This window comes from Toxorhynchites rutilus, chromosome 2 (genome assembly GCF_029784135.1).
Source record: "Toxorhynchites rutilus septentrionalis strain SRP chromosome 2, ASM2978413v1, whole genome shotgun sequence".
Classification (NCBI taxonomy): Eukaryota; Metazoa; Arthropoda; class Insecta; order Diptera; family Culicidae; genus Toxorhynchites; species Toxorhynchites rutilus.
The window spans coordinates 34,291,568-34,305,188 of record NC_073745.1 but is presented as its reverse complement, the minus strand read 5'-3'; the positions used below and the strand labels follow the sequence as shown (position 1 = coordinate 34,305,188).

At 35.3% G+C, this 13,621-nt stretch overlaps 1 protein-coding gene across 2 annotated transcripts in view; it reads left to right on the top strand.

The window, feature by feature from the left end:
* LOC129770761 (protein O-mannosyl-transferase Tmtc3-like) overlaps nt 1-13,621 on the top strand; it is a 640,228-nt gene that overhangs the window by 237,376 nt on the left and 389,231 nt on the right. The gene's annotated exons all lie outside the window — the stretch shown is intronic.

Here is a 13,621-nt window from a genome sequence, read left to right as displayed (position 1 = left end):
TGGATTATTGCGATTGAAGGAAACGGGTAAAAACTGTGTAATTGAGTTTGGTTCATTGAATTTTCGATTGGATTTGCTGGCTCACTTGAGAACAAGCACCAATAGCAGCAACAACAGCACCAACATCGTCATAGTTGTCTTTGTTCGCTGTTATCCCATTTGCATGATAAAACTCTATCCGATCCGATCTAATTGGATTTATGTATACTGTATATTAAATTCGAGTTTAACATACACTACGGGCATTAAGGATAAGCCTGGTATTTATTCTGCAATGAAAGGACGAGAGAGTGGAATGCATTATCATGTCATTGGATGGGATTCTTCAAATCCGGTAGGATTATCTATTAGGAAAAACTGTGCACAGGTTAAGTTCTACAATAATTGTTCGATTGTTGCCAATGAGCGGAAGCGGACTAATGAAGGGTTGTAACCCTCTCAGATCTTTCAATTTTTGCCTCTTTTAATGGTGATTACTCAAAAATTTCATGTTCATATCCCCAATGAGACTGTTCGAAATTAGGGTCCTGTTTTTTTTAAAACATCGAACCTACTTGGCTTGTCGAATTATAGTCTTCGACATTGTTGTTGGAAATTAACAAGCTACACAGATGTGAAAAAATATTTAAAAGTTTTGAAAAACCTACTCATTGCTAAAGTTTTTTTTTCCCAAAATATTTTTTATTAAGGCACATGTGTGGCGTTAGCCTGACGGGGCCGGGAGTCCAATATTTTGACAATTTTTGTCTTACAACTATGTTAGTAATATGTAACCGATTACTCGCGGTTGGCTCGAGGTTAGTATTACAAGTGTTCTCATAATTGGTATGTTGCAGTCTTCGATGCTCTGTACGTGTGCCCGATACGGGATACTTCCTATTGGGATGCAGCTGACCATTAATCAGCAACGCCCCCCTAGTCTGTACCCCATATCTAGCGTGGTGCGTCTTTCTCGACTCGAGGAATCCAAGATAGAATGGTCACTAGCCGGCGCAATCATCATCTCGTGTAGAGTTGTCATGAGCGGTACAACCTTTGGCTCTTGTTGAATGATCAGTGGACTGCACAACCTTCGGCCCGTGCATCTGTAAAGAGTGTGTGTATGTATTGCCGCGACTAAGTAAAAGTTTATCGATCGGATAGGAGGGATATGAAACGGGGACACAACGAAGGAAACATCATTAAACGTTGACATCGGCGTTTCTGAGGAACAGGTATAGATGAAGCAGAAGATCAGGATCCCGGCTACCTAAGATATCCCGGACGGGGATATCCGATTGTCTGCCTTGTGCTCTCAGTGCTCTAGAGAGCTGAGAGCGAGCAGCATGGAACCGGATACACGACCAGACAACATGCTCGATGTCGTGGTAGCCATCGCCACAATCTCAAAGATTGTTTGCTGCGAGCCCAATGCGATAGAGATGCGCATTACTAAAGTTGTTGAAATTATTTTTGACGTGGAAAACATGTTATGTTTTCATGGAATAGTTTTAACACTAACAACACTAACAACACAATTTGATTATTTACATACTAGTCGAAACGATATTCTCTTAAGACTTGTTTGATATGATATACATTACGGTTTAACGGTCCCTGAATATAGTAGAGATATTTAAATAAAATAGAAGCAGATGCATTTCAGTTCCGCCATTGTTTGAGCCTAAAAAATGAGCATCCAACATAGAGGTGAAGTATAATTTTTATACATCCACTAGCTGTTCACGTTTTCTTACTATGAGCATGTTCGTGGGTCCAATCGCAGAACTGTTCATTGATTGATCTTCTATTCGACCCCGTTGAATTTACCTTTTACTATAATTCCTAGTATTTCTAACAAAACTCATCATCATAACATCAGCTTATTTTCAGACATAATTCTCGTTTAAGATTTTTCAAACACTTTCAAATAACATGTTTCTCCGTTATATGGAATAAATGTTTTATATAGAAAATATGATAGAATAAAGACAGCCCTAAATCGGGCAATTCCTTTCTCGAGTTCTGCTCTTATCAACACATCCGGCGATCCTTTTTTTGGTATAGATAGAAGAAGATATAGGAGTGCGTTTTATCACATGAAAATCCATTTCCAGTTTCGAACAAAGATCAATTTCGCTAGCGTAAACATCAAATGGAATAACAGCACTTGTCACTATGTAATTGTAGAACATATGGGAATTTAAATTTCCGCATTTTCCCTTTTTCCTTCAGAGTTTTCCGAAAATTTTCAATTGTCATGTTTGGTTGGAATATTTTTGGTCGAAATATGGGTAATATTTTTATGGGACCCCTCATCATTCCAGAGGAGGGAGGGGTGTCATACTATTATGGAAACATTTCTCATACTTAAAAACCCTCACATCCCAAATTGTGCTTGATTATTTCTCGAGTTATGCAGAAATTTGTGTTTCATTTGTATGACAGCCCACCCTTAGAGAGCGGGAGGAGTGTCTAGCCACCATAGAAACATTTATTGCATCCTAAAACCTCCACATGCCAAATTTGGTTTCGTTTGCTTGATTAATTCTCGAGTAATGCAGAAATTTGTGTTTCATTTGTATGGCAGCCCCCCCCTTAGGGAGGGGGTTGGAGAGTCTAACTATCATAGAAACATTTATTGCACCCTAAAACCTCAATATGCCTAATTTGGTTCCATTTGCTTGATTAATTCTCGAGTAAAGCAGAAATTTGTGTTTCATTTGTATGGCAGCCCCCCCCCCCCCCCTTAGAGAGGGGGCTGGAGAGTCTTACCACCATAGAAATATTTATTGCACTATAAAACCTCCATATACGTAATTTGATTCCATTTGCTTGAATAATTCTCGAGTAATGCAGAAATTTGTGTTTCCTTTGTATGGCACCCTTCCCTTCCTGAAAACCTTACCCGGCCCCAATAACCCCTACATACCAATTTTCATGTTGATCGGTTTAGTAGTTTCCGAGTCCATAAGAATCAGACAGACAGACAGACAGAAATCCATTTCTATATTTACAGATGCTATCTCGAAACCAAAAGTAGCCAACCATCGTTCATAACCATATCCAAGCGAAAACGGATTCAGAAGCCGTGCATTAAAACGTGTGTTTTCAAACCGTCAAACCATCAGTTGAACGTTATGTGGGTCGGTCAGGCTCAGATTATTTGCTTCAGGGTACTTTCACTGCCATTAAATACGAAACAAAACCAAAACACCTCATGTTCCTTCCTTTCACATTGCATAAGATCTTCGAACTCTAAACGAACAAACCCCGGGAACCTCCATTGATAGATCTTATAAATGAGCTTTTTCAAGTTAATAAATCCATATCGTAGTCCGCGTAATTTTTTTTTCATTTCTATAGCGCATATACCCTGTCGATTGAGTAGTGGGAGTTGTCATATTTAACTTTCGAATAAATTCAGAAACTTGATTGAACTGCTGTTTTTGATTTGAAATGTCCCAGAAATAAATGAAAAATCGTCTTGTGTATCGTGTATAAATGATTATGGTAAAATCAACTGATTTCGAGATGTGACAAATCATATTACTATTATGTTTTGTTTTATATCGACAGACAGAATGTGATAAAAAATTTATGAAAAAATATAACATAAAAATAATATATAAAATATATATTATATTACTATATTAAAAAATAAAACTTTTATTTTCGCAGCGTTTGGAATTTTATTTCAATATTTTGCTTAACCAAAGACTTCTAGAGGTATCTGAGAAGTCGGTTAGTCGTCAGATCAAAGTTTTTCGTTTGGTTAATCTTTATGAGCAATTCCAAATGAAATTGGCAAATAACAAAACATGAGTATTTTTGATTTGAATGAAGGCTTGTATGTCGTTTGAGTTGGAGGAAATATGAGTTGTCCACAGCATTTGGGATTTTTTCGACTCAAGTGTAACTTTTGAAAAGGGCGTATCGATTTTAGTAAGATAAATATTTGATAATTTATATCTCAAAAACTATGAGTCGTACCTTAGTTTTCCGAAAATTTATCTCGAATAACATATAATATTTATTTTATTTTTGTTAAACAAAACGACAAATGTATCACGAAGTTCAATTTCTGTTACGTATCCAAAGAACAGCATACAAAAAAGGCAAGTGAACTTGAAGAAATATTAAAACAGGCGAAAACAATATCGGGAACACAAAAATTTCATTGCTTTATTCCTGTAGATGACAATAAAATCGCAGCTGATCTCAGATGATCCCAAAATCTTCAGAATGTTAGATAAAAAGAAAAAAAAGGAAAGATATGATTGTATCTCTTAGAATATAAGTTAACATGTACATGGTATAAGATCAGATGAATTAAAAATAAATTGAATGTCAAAAAATGTCATACATTTTATTACATTTGGGTTGAAATAAAAACTTCTAAAACACTCACTCGACATTTTCATTATTATTATAGAGTTACGGCACTTCTCAGCATTGAGCTGGAATATTCACCTACCCCCGGGCTTTTTGAATGCCAAAGGAGGTTTAGGCTCTGTGGTATTATTTTGGGTTGGCTTTCTGCACTGAAAAAAGAAATAAACTTAATTTAAATAAAATTTTGAAAAAGTTATTGTTAGAAAAACTTTTTTGTCTTAAATATGCACAAGTTACAATGTATGGAAGAGTTCTAGGGCACATATTTTTTACCAAATTCAATTATTTTCCTAAAACTCATCCATAGATCACTTGGTCGGTGTTAAGTCAGAGCGAACCAAGTCGCAAAATAGAAAACTTTGAGTTATTGATTATATTAGGTTAAGTATTTTGTAAGCTACATTCCACATTAATCAGATCTGGAAAATCACGCGTACAGCAAGAATAATTTATTGAAATTGTTTTGAACGCTCAATGAAATCCCCTTTTAGCACCAAACTTGAAACTCGTTTTCCTCGAAACCATAATAATGTCACATGTTCCTGTCTGACTTAACACCGACCACTTTTTTGTAGGACTTACCATTTTCGAGTAAAAAAATTATAAAAAAATGGTCAAAAACATTTGGCCCTTTCCATGTCTAGATAAATTTTCGCAAAATTAAGTATGCCAAATTGCTTAATCAGGTAAGGTCTTCACTGGAGTGGCAGCGAAAATGGTCATGTCGAATTTCAAAAACCGACCATGTACATTTTGTTTATTGGCCCTGTGCAAAATCCAGCTCAATCGGACGTGATTTAGGGATGCCTCAAAACCCTCAAAGTTTTGATTATTCATCCTCGAAAAAAAAATTTTCGAGATGACACCAGATCTCAACGTTTCATGCAATTTTAAGTCATTTGACATCGAAACAAAATTTCGCCTTTCCAAATTTCCTTTACTCCCTCCTTGGGAGATTTTCGAGGATCAAAAAATCAAAACTTTAAGCGCTTTGAGGCACCCCTAAATCATATCCGATTGAGATGAAACTTTGCACAGGTCATTTTTTTCTGCCAATAAATAAAATGATGATTTTTTTTCCATACATCCATTACCACCCTAGTCTCCACGCACAGAAAGTTTCATTAAGTTCAGAAGGTCATGCCAGTTCCATAGACGAGTTGGCGCGAAATCCGTCAATATCTAAAGTATGTATTTTTTTTTTTCATATAAAAAGGAGTCATGAAGAAAATTTAAAAAATGAGTCCAAGTGGTAAAACTATTTTCGACGAACATTGTGGAGTATCGATTTTTTATAAGTTTTCGAAACTTCGAATTTTTGTGTGTTAACAATCATTTCTAGCCACAAATTATGAATCCTGATGTGATTTAAAATAAAAAAGCTCTTTATCAATCCTTCTAAATGCAGCCATTCTCGAAATATTAACAAAAACATTTCTAATCTATTGCCTTTTCTAATTTTTTTTTTAATTTTATATGCCCTAGCTGATCCGGCAAACTTAGTCCCGCCCAACATTTGTTTTTTGTTATCAATACCTTCAAACATTAACATTTTCTTCTAATCTTCTAATCGACCCCGTTGAATTTACCTTTTACTATAAAATTCCTAGTACTTCTACCAAAACTCATCATTATAATATCAGATTATTTTCTGACACAATTCTCGTTCAAGATTTTTCAACCACTTGCAAATAACATGTTTCTCCGTTACATGGAATAAATGTTTGATACAGAAAATATGATAGAATAAAGACAGCCCTGAATCGGAGAATTCTTTCCTCGAGTTTTGCTCTTATCAACATATTCGGCAATCCATTTTTATTGGTAGATAGAAGAAGATAAATATATTTCGTTAGCGCGAACATCACATGGACTAACAACGCTTATCACTATGTAATTGCAGAACATAAGGGAATTTAATTTTCCGAATTTTCCCTTTTTCCTTTATACTTTTCCAAAAATTTTCAATTGTCATGTTTGATTGCAATATTTTTGGTTGAAATATGGGTAACATTTTAATGGTACCCGCTCTCCATTCCATCATAGAAACATTGCTCATACCAAAAAACCCTCACAACCCAAATTGTGCTTGATTTGTTCTCGAGTTATTCAGAAGTTTGTATTTCATTAGTATGACAGCCCCCCCTTAGAGAGGGGGAGGAGTATATTCATCATAGAAACGTTTCGTGCCCCCCTAAAACCTTCACATGTCAAATTTGGCCCCATTTGCTTGATTAATTCTCGAGTAATGCAGAAATTTGTGTTTCATTTGTATGGCAGCGATTATTTTTAAAGATAGGAAAAAGCTTTGTTCTACGAAGTTTTTTTAAAATAACTGGGACTACAACTTTGTTGAACTTTGTTTATCTCCATCTATAAATATAAGAAAGTTAGATTTTTCATTTCATCGACAATTTTGGTCACCCTATTTTTGATAACATAAAAATAAGCGGTCTATCGTATGTAACAACTTTGTCTAAGACAGTTTTTGTCTAAACAATAAATATCTCCCATAAAGTTGTTTCTAGCACCTTCTATCTGAGTTGCATTAGGGTAACTATGAAAAAACGGATTTTTTTACTCTAACTTTTATATTTAAAATTCTACATCAAATGGTCATCGTACAATTTTTAGAGCTTATCAATACCAACATTTTGCGATGCAGAACATGTCAATATCTTAATCCTGCTCAAAGTTATTGATGGGTTCTCATCCAAAAACTCATGATTTCAATTTTAATTTACTCGAACACAAAAAATAACATTGTTTTGAAAATCACATATTATATAGAGTGAAATCTGTTCTTTCTTTCAAATTCCGTCAACAAACATTTTTAATGTTTGCCCCAGAACGAATGACAAACAAATGAAAAGAGCGTGTTTTTTGGGATGAAATATCAATAACTTTGAGTAAAGTTGAGATATTGACAAGTTCTGCATAGAAATTTTTTTGTATTAGTAAGCTCTAAAAGTCTTTCGAAGACAGTTTGCATGTAAAATTTTAAATTTAAAAGTTAGAGCAAAAAAACAGTTTTTTTCATTGTGACCCTAACGTAACTTACAAAAAAAGACGCTATATCGTTTATTTCAAGAGATAGAGAAAAACTTTGTTCTACAAAGATGTCTCAAATAATTGGAGCTACAACATTGTCGAACTATGTTTACCTCTACCTCTAAAGATAAGATAGTTAGGTTTTTTATTTCATCGACAATTTTGGTCACCCTATTTTTGACAACATAAAAACGGGCGCTCTATCATGAGTAATAATGTTGTCTAAGATAGTTTTTGTCTAGAGAATAACTGTCAAGCTATAAATGCTAATTTCCACTTAAATGCATCTCCTGGACCATTGTGCATTGGCCACGAGATTAATATAGGCGAATAAATGAATATTTTGTCCAAAAATGGAAAATTTACGTTATTTTCGGCTCATACGATGTTACAAAAAACCGTCTGTTTTGGCCAATGGAATCGAATTACTGTTTTGATGTATTTGTGTTTTCAGGGTGAAACTTGCCATTACAATTTTTGTTCCAAACTCTTTTCATTCGTAATTTATATTAGTTCATGACGAATACACTGAAATGATTGCAATAAAAGCGTTAAGGGGGTATTCCAGTGTAGAGACACGAATCTCGGACGTTTCTTCGAGCTCCGTAAAAATAAAACAAAGAATATTTTTACCATCGATTATATCATTATTTGTTTATTTATCTTTTAACAATAAAACAAAAATTGAACGGAGAAAACATATTCTTAACTAGAATAGTTAAGAGCTGATAAAGTGAGAGGGTTCAAACAAAAGTTGTTCCCTTGGCGTACACGAATCCAGCCCTTCTGGTTATCTGAAACAAAAAAATCGAACAGATTCTGAATCAGTAAAGATGTCGCTATCGCATGAAACTCGGACAAGTCAAAAACATGTTTTTTGGCGAAATTGCGGGCGTTTTAAAAACTAAATGCGGTTTAAAACGTTTTTTTCTTACGTTTCCCGATTTTTTAAGAATAGTGAAATTAAAAAAAATATTATTTTTTAGAGGTTCATGCGATAGAGAGATGTTTGCAGATTGTATTCATATAATTTCGACATTATTCGGTTCAGTAGAACTTAAGATATCGTTTTTCGCCAGTTTGACAAAACTAGCTTCGAGAAAAACGTGTTTGAAGTTCATTGTTATGGCCGCATCACTAAAATGGCTCTGACTCGGTAAATAATAGGATTTTCGATAAGTCCTTTCTAGGGTATATTCTTGAATGCCTAAACTACAGAAATATGAAGGAAAAATGTTTTGATTTTTTTCAAATTTCTAGACTAGAATACTCCCTTAAAGTACCATTGTGAAATTTTTCCGGAAGCAAAACACAGCGCATGCAGCAGATTCAAGCGAATGATCCAGAAAATCAAATCACCCAGCATACGCATAATATGCTCAACAGTATGAATGCGATGACACCCATTTAATATTTGTCTTGGCTCCATCATCCCAATACGCTCTTCCGCTTTCCCTTTGATCTTTACTTCCGGCTTTATACCATCGGAATATCCAATTTGTGTCTCGCACTGGTTTTTGCTGACTGGTTCTCAGCGCTACGAGAACACACTGTCAACGATGACTCTTGGCACGAAATGGACCGGAATCTGCAAATTAGGTTTGTATCCCCGCGTTTGTACCGAGCAGACACTAATCATCCAATATCTCGGCGTCTAAACTCCGCTCCAATATAAATGTATACGCTGCACGACCGTCCGCGTCCTTCCCTTCGAAGCTCGAAGGCCGCCGTGACAGAGCGAGAGGCCAAGAGGGCTGACTTGCACAATCCGCACGTGGAGGCATTCATCTCAATTTGCACTCCACGCACAAATCACGCGCGTGAAACTGGGAAATGAGTGGCTCTGATTTCGTTCGCTCCTCCAGTTTGGATCGTCTCACAGAGTTGGGTGAATATCTTTGCGCTATGCTTCAACGTCAACATAACAGCGAGAAAACCTGCGTTCTCATCATTACAAGGAGGAAAAAAAGCCTGAAGACTACTTCAAAACGTGTCTTCGCGCCTCACATCCTTCCAAGCGTGAGGCGGGGGAAACCGGGCGGGAAACTGTGCTGCGTGATGGGTTGGAATGGGCGGAAGTTTTGCACCAAAAGAATCAAGACGCGTAAGCAAAATATATGTGTATGCGTTACACAACGTAAGGATGGAAAAATATTTATGTTTCATCGGTTGCTGTCGCTGCCGGCTGAGGATTCCTGTGCGTCGAGCGTCGTAAAGGTCGTCAGGGATATATTCTCCTGGCTCGCAACCCCTCCGCGACCACCGACCAACCGACCCTTGCGGGGGGATGGAGTTTAAATTTAGCATCCTCTTGATCAAACATTTTTCCACGTAGAAGGATCGGCCGTGAAATTACATCCGCGTGCCGAGCCAAGCCGAGCGCAGGATGGAATGCACGGTCTCTGCTCGAGTGGAGCGTGCGATGTTTGTTTGAACGTCGCCATTCCATTTTCTTCCAGTTTTAGCTTAATAAATCAACTTTCTTGCGCGAGAGCAACGGCACTTTGCTTGTGGAGCAATTTAAATTTCAACTTTCAGTAAACGGAATAATTTCAGGAATTCTCATAAATTTATCTTCTCCTTATCGACCCCGGAGAAACGTTTCCGTTGCGAGGGGGAGGGAGAGACAGCGGGCGCGGCTACTTAACATAAATTTATTTGCTTCACCCTGTTGACTGCTACCGCTGTGAGACAAGCGCGAAAAAGTGGATAGGCATCGTTTTGGAAGGACGAAATAAGAGGAAAAAATATGACCCCCGACGATATGTTGCGGAGAAACACACCAATCGGTGGCGGAAAATAAAAACCAATGACTTTACACATTCCAGTGACAGTCGGCACGCGCCTCGCCGAAATATTATCGCGCCCGTCAGCCAGGATGTGTCTCACGACAGGCTCGACGCGGAACGTGATGATGTCGGTTGGAATGTCGAGACTGGAATTCCGGTTGAATGTTGGTGATATTAAATTTCTTTATCGATTTTCCTTCGGCTGTTCAATTTTTTGTTGGAAGCAAATTTTGTATGTTGCTTACAAAGTACTCCACAATACGGCGCGCAGCACATTTCGCTTCTCTGCCTTCGCCATTAATTATCCTCTGCCAAGGATCGTGAACAAATTACCCTCTCGAAACACATTGCATTGCTGCCCGGAGAAAAAAAAAACAGCAGACTGGGTCGAGAGTGGCTGACTATGCAATTGGTGCCGCTTATGTTGGCTCGGTGGCGGTGGCTACCTTCTCTCACAGGTGAAACACAATGCGCTTCATTATTCGCATGCATACCACTGTTAATTTTTTTTTTTTGCTGCCGCTGCTGCTCGTGGAAACTATTCCGCAAACAACAATATGTGTTCCTGTTGGTGGTGCCGAGGCTTAGGCTTCGTGGCTTCGATGCGGGTCTTTATTCGCTGCGCCCATCTATATGCATTGTAATTTCATTTATTAATACTACGAAGCGCACCGCCAGACGCCGCTTTGTTTATTATTAGTAACAACCAATTCTGTTTGCTCACCGATGTGCACATTTTTGCAATCGTAATTTAGTTATTGAAAAAAGGAGCTGTGTGTGGGATGTTTGTGTGGGCGTTTTGTTTGGTGTTGGATAATTTTTGTCCGTGGCAACTGTGCCGGGAACCGGTGCTGCTTTCGCAAACTATATACGAACAAGGGATACAAAAAAAAATGCATTTTTAATTTAGTTTCAATTTTCAATTTTATCGTCCGAAGAGTCCTTTGTGACGAAAAAAAAAACGAATGAAAACTTCAATCGATAGTGTTTTTTGTGCAGAGATGATTTTCGAACATTTTTCGCTTGAAACATCATTCTCGTGCAATCCATGGATTCATTCTTTGTTAATTGCCGAGAATGGTGGATTGAAGTTGCCTAACCGTAAATTCACGAACAGTGAAATTTGGTAACGTGGAATTTCTAATAGATACGTTCATTTACACCGTTTTCAATATATTATCACACACAAATTCAAACTAAATTTATTGGTGATTTATCAATTGAAAATCTGCTTCTCCGAACAGTTTGATTACAAAAGCAGTATTGGATGCTAAAGCAGCAAAAAAAAATCTCAATAATTGTCACATCAATGAGTATCAGTTCATTGCTACTAAATGAGCTTATTTCTAGCTTCCTCGACAATAAAATAGAAGACGAATTTCATGCCAACTCGTCTTAGGAGTTGGCAGCACCATTTCAGATAGCAGTGAATCGTTGTGGGTGTAAAGACATGGGTCATTTAAGCAACTTTGTATGCTTGAAATATTCGGAAAATAATTAGACTACTTTTTGGAAAACGCCAAATTATATTTTCTTTATTTATTTACAAAAAATTAAAAGATAAAAACTATGATACCTACATGCCAAAGGATGAGATGTAGGAAATTATTTAAATTTTCACGAAAAAATACCAAAATTTTTTTGGAAATAAATTTCGCTGACAAAAAAGTTATTTAAAAAATTAAAATTCATTTTTGAGTAATTTCAAATGAAATCGACAAATGACAAAACATGAGTGTTGTTGATTCGAATGAAAGTGTGTATTCCGTTTGGGTTAGAGGAAATATGAGTTTTCCACAGCAATTAGGAATTTTTTGACTCAAGCGTAACTTTTGAAAAGGGCGTATCGATTTGAGTAAGAGAAATCTTTGATAATTTATATATCAAAAACTTTGAGTCATACCGAAATAGTGTAGGAATAGTTAGGAAGAGTTATAGAGTATTGATGTTTGAATGTGAAAAAAATGTACACTGAGAAAAAAAATAGTACTCTTTTTTTTATTTACAAAATAAAAATTCAATTTGCAATATCCAATATACATATTTTTTATTTTTTTTTTAAATTTTTCATACAAAATAGAAGTCATGCAGAAAATTTAAAAAATGGGCCCAAGATGGTAAAACTATTTTTGACGAACTTTGTAGAACATCGAATTTTTAGGAATTTTCGAAACTTCGAGTTTTTGTATGTTAACAATAATTTTTAGCTACAAATTATGAATTCTGATGTGATTTAAAACAAAAAAGGTTATTATCAATCTCCTTCTAAATGTAGCCATTCACGAAATATTTAAAAAAAATATTTCTAATTTATTGTCTTTTTTATAGTAAATAATCCCTTTTAATATGTTTGTCGTGTTATACCGTCATGTTCATGAAATTTTATGAATTTGCTTATAATTTCCAACAACTTTTCCAAATAAATCATCATGATTCATTTTTTGACTCAAGCGTAACTTTTGAAAAGGGCGTATCGATTTGAGTAAGAGAAATCTTTGATAATTTATATCTCAAAAAATATGAGTCGTACCGAAATAGTGTGTTAAAATGAGTTATAGAGTATTGTTGGATTAATTTGAAAATAATATACACTGAGAAGAAAAATTAGTACTCTTTTTTTTATTTACAAAATAAAATTTTAATTTGCGATAAAAATATTTAAAAAATACATATTTTTTATGTGTATTTTTTATTTTTTTTTCAATTTTTTCATATAAAATAGAAGTCATATAGAAAATTTTAAAAATGGGCCCAAGATGGTAAAACTATTTTTGACGAAATTTTCGAAACTTCGAATTTTTGTATGTTAGCAATCATTCTTAGCCACAAATTATGAATTCTGATGTGATTTAAAACAATAAAGGTCATTGTCAATCTCCTTCGTATCTTTGGTATGACTCATAGTTTTTGAGATATAAATTATCAAAGATTTCTTTTATTTTTTTGTGAAAAACTCATATTTCCTCCAACCCAAACGGAATACACACTTTAATTGGAATCAAAAATACAAGTTTTTAAAATCTGCATTTCTAGGACGATTTCATTTGGAATTGCTGTTTTCTCAAAAACGTATTTTTTTTAAATTCCCAAAAATATATATTCGAATGGCCCTCTCAATTTCCAACAAGTCGTCCATACATCGGAAGATGGGCACTTTTATAGGGAATATTTTTATATTTTTTATATTTTTTTAATTTTTATATGAAGACTCTTGAAAAAAATAATGTTTTGCTCGTAACATTTTTGTGTGTAAATTCTCACATTTGACATGTTCTTCCCATGTTTCTAAATAGAGAAAAGTCAGCAGAGCATTTAAAATGCGATAATTTATACATAAGAATGGAACGAATTGAACATTAATAGTATTTTTTCAAAGAAAAACATGAAAAAATTGTTGTTCGAAAAAC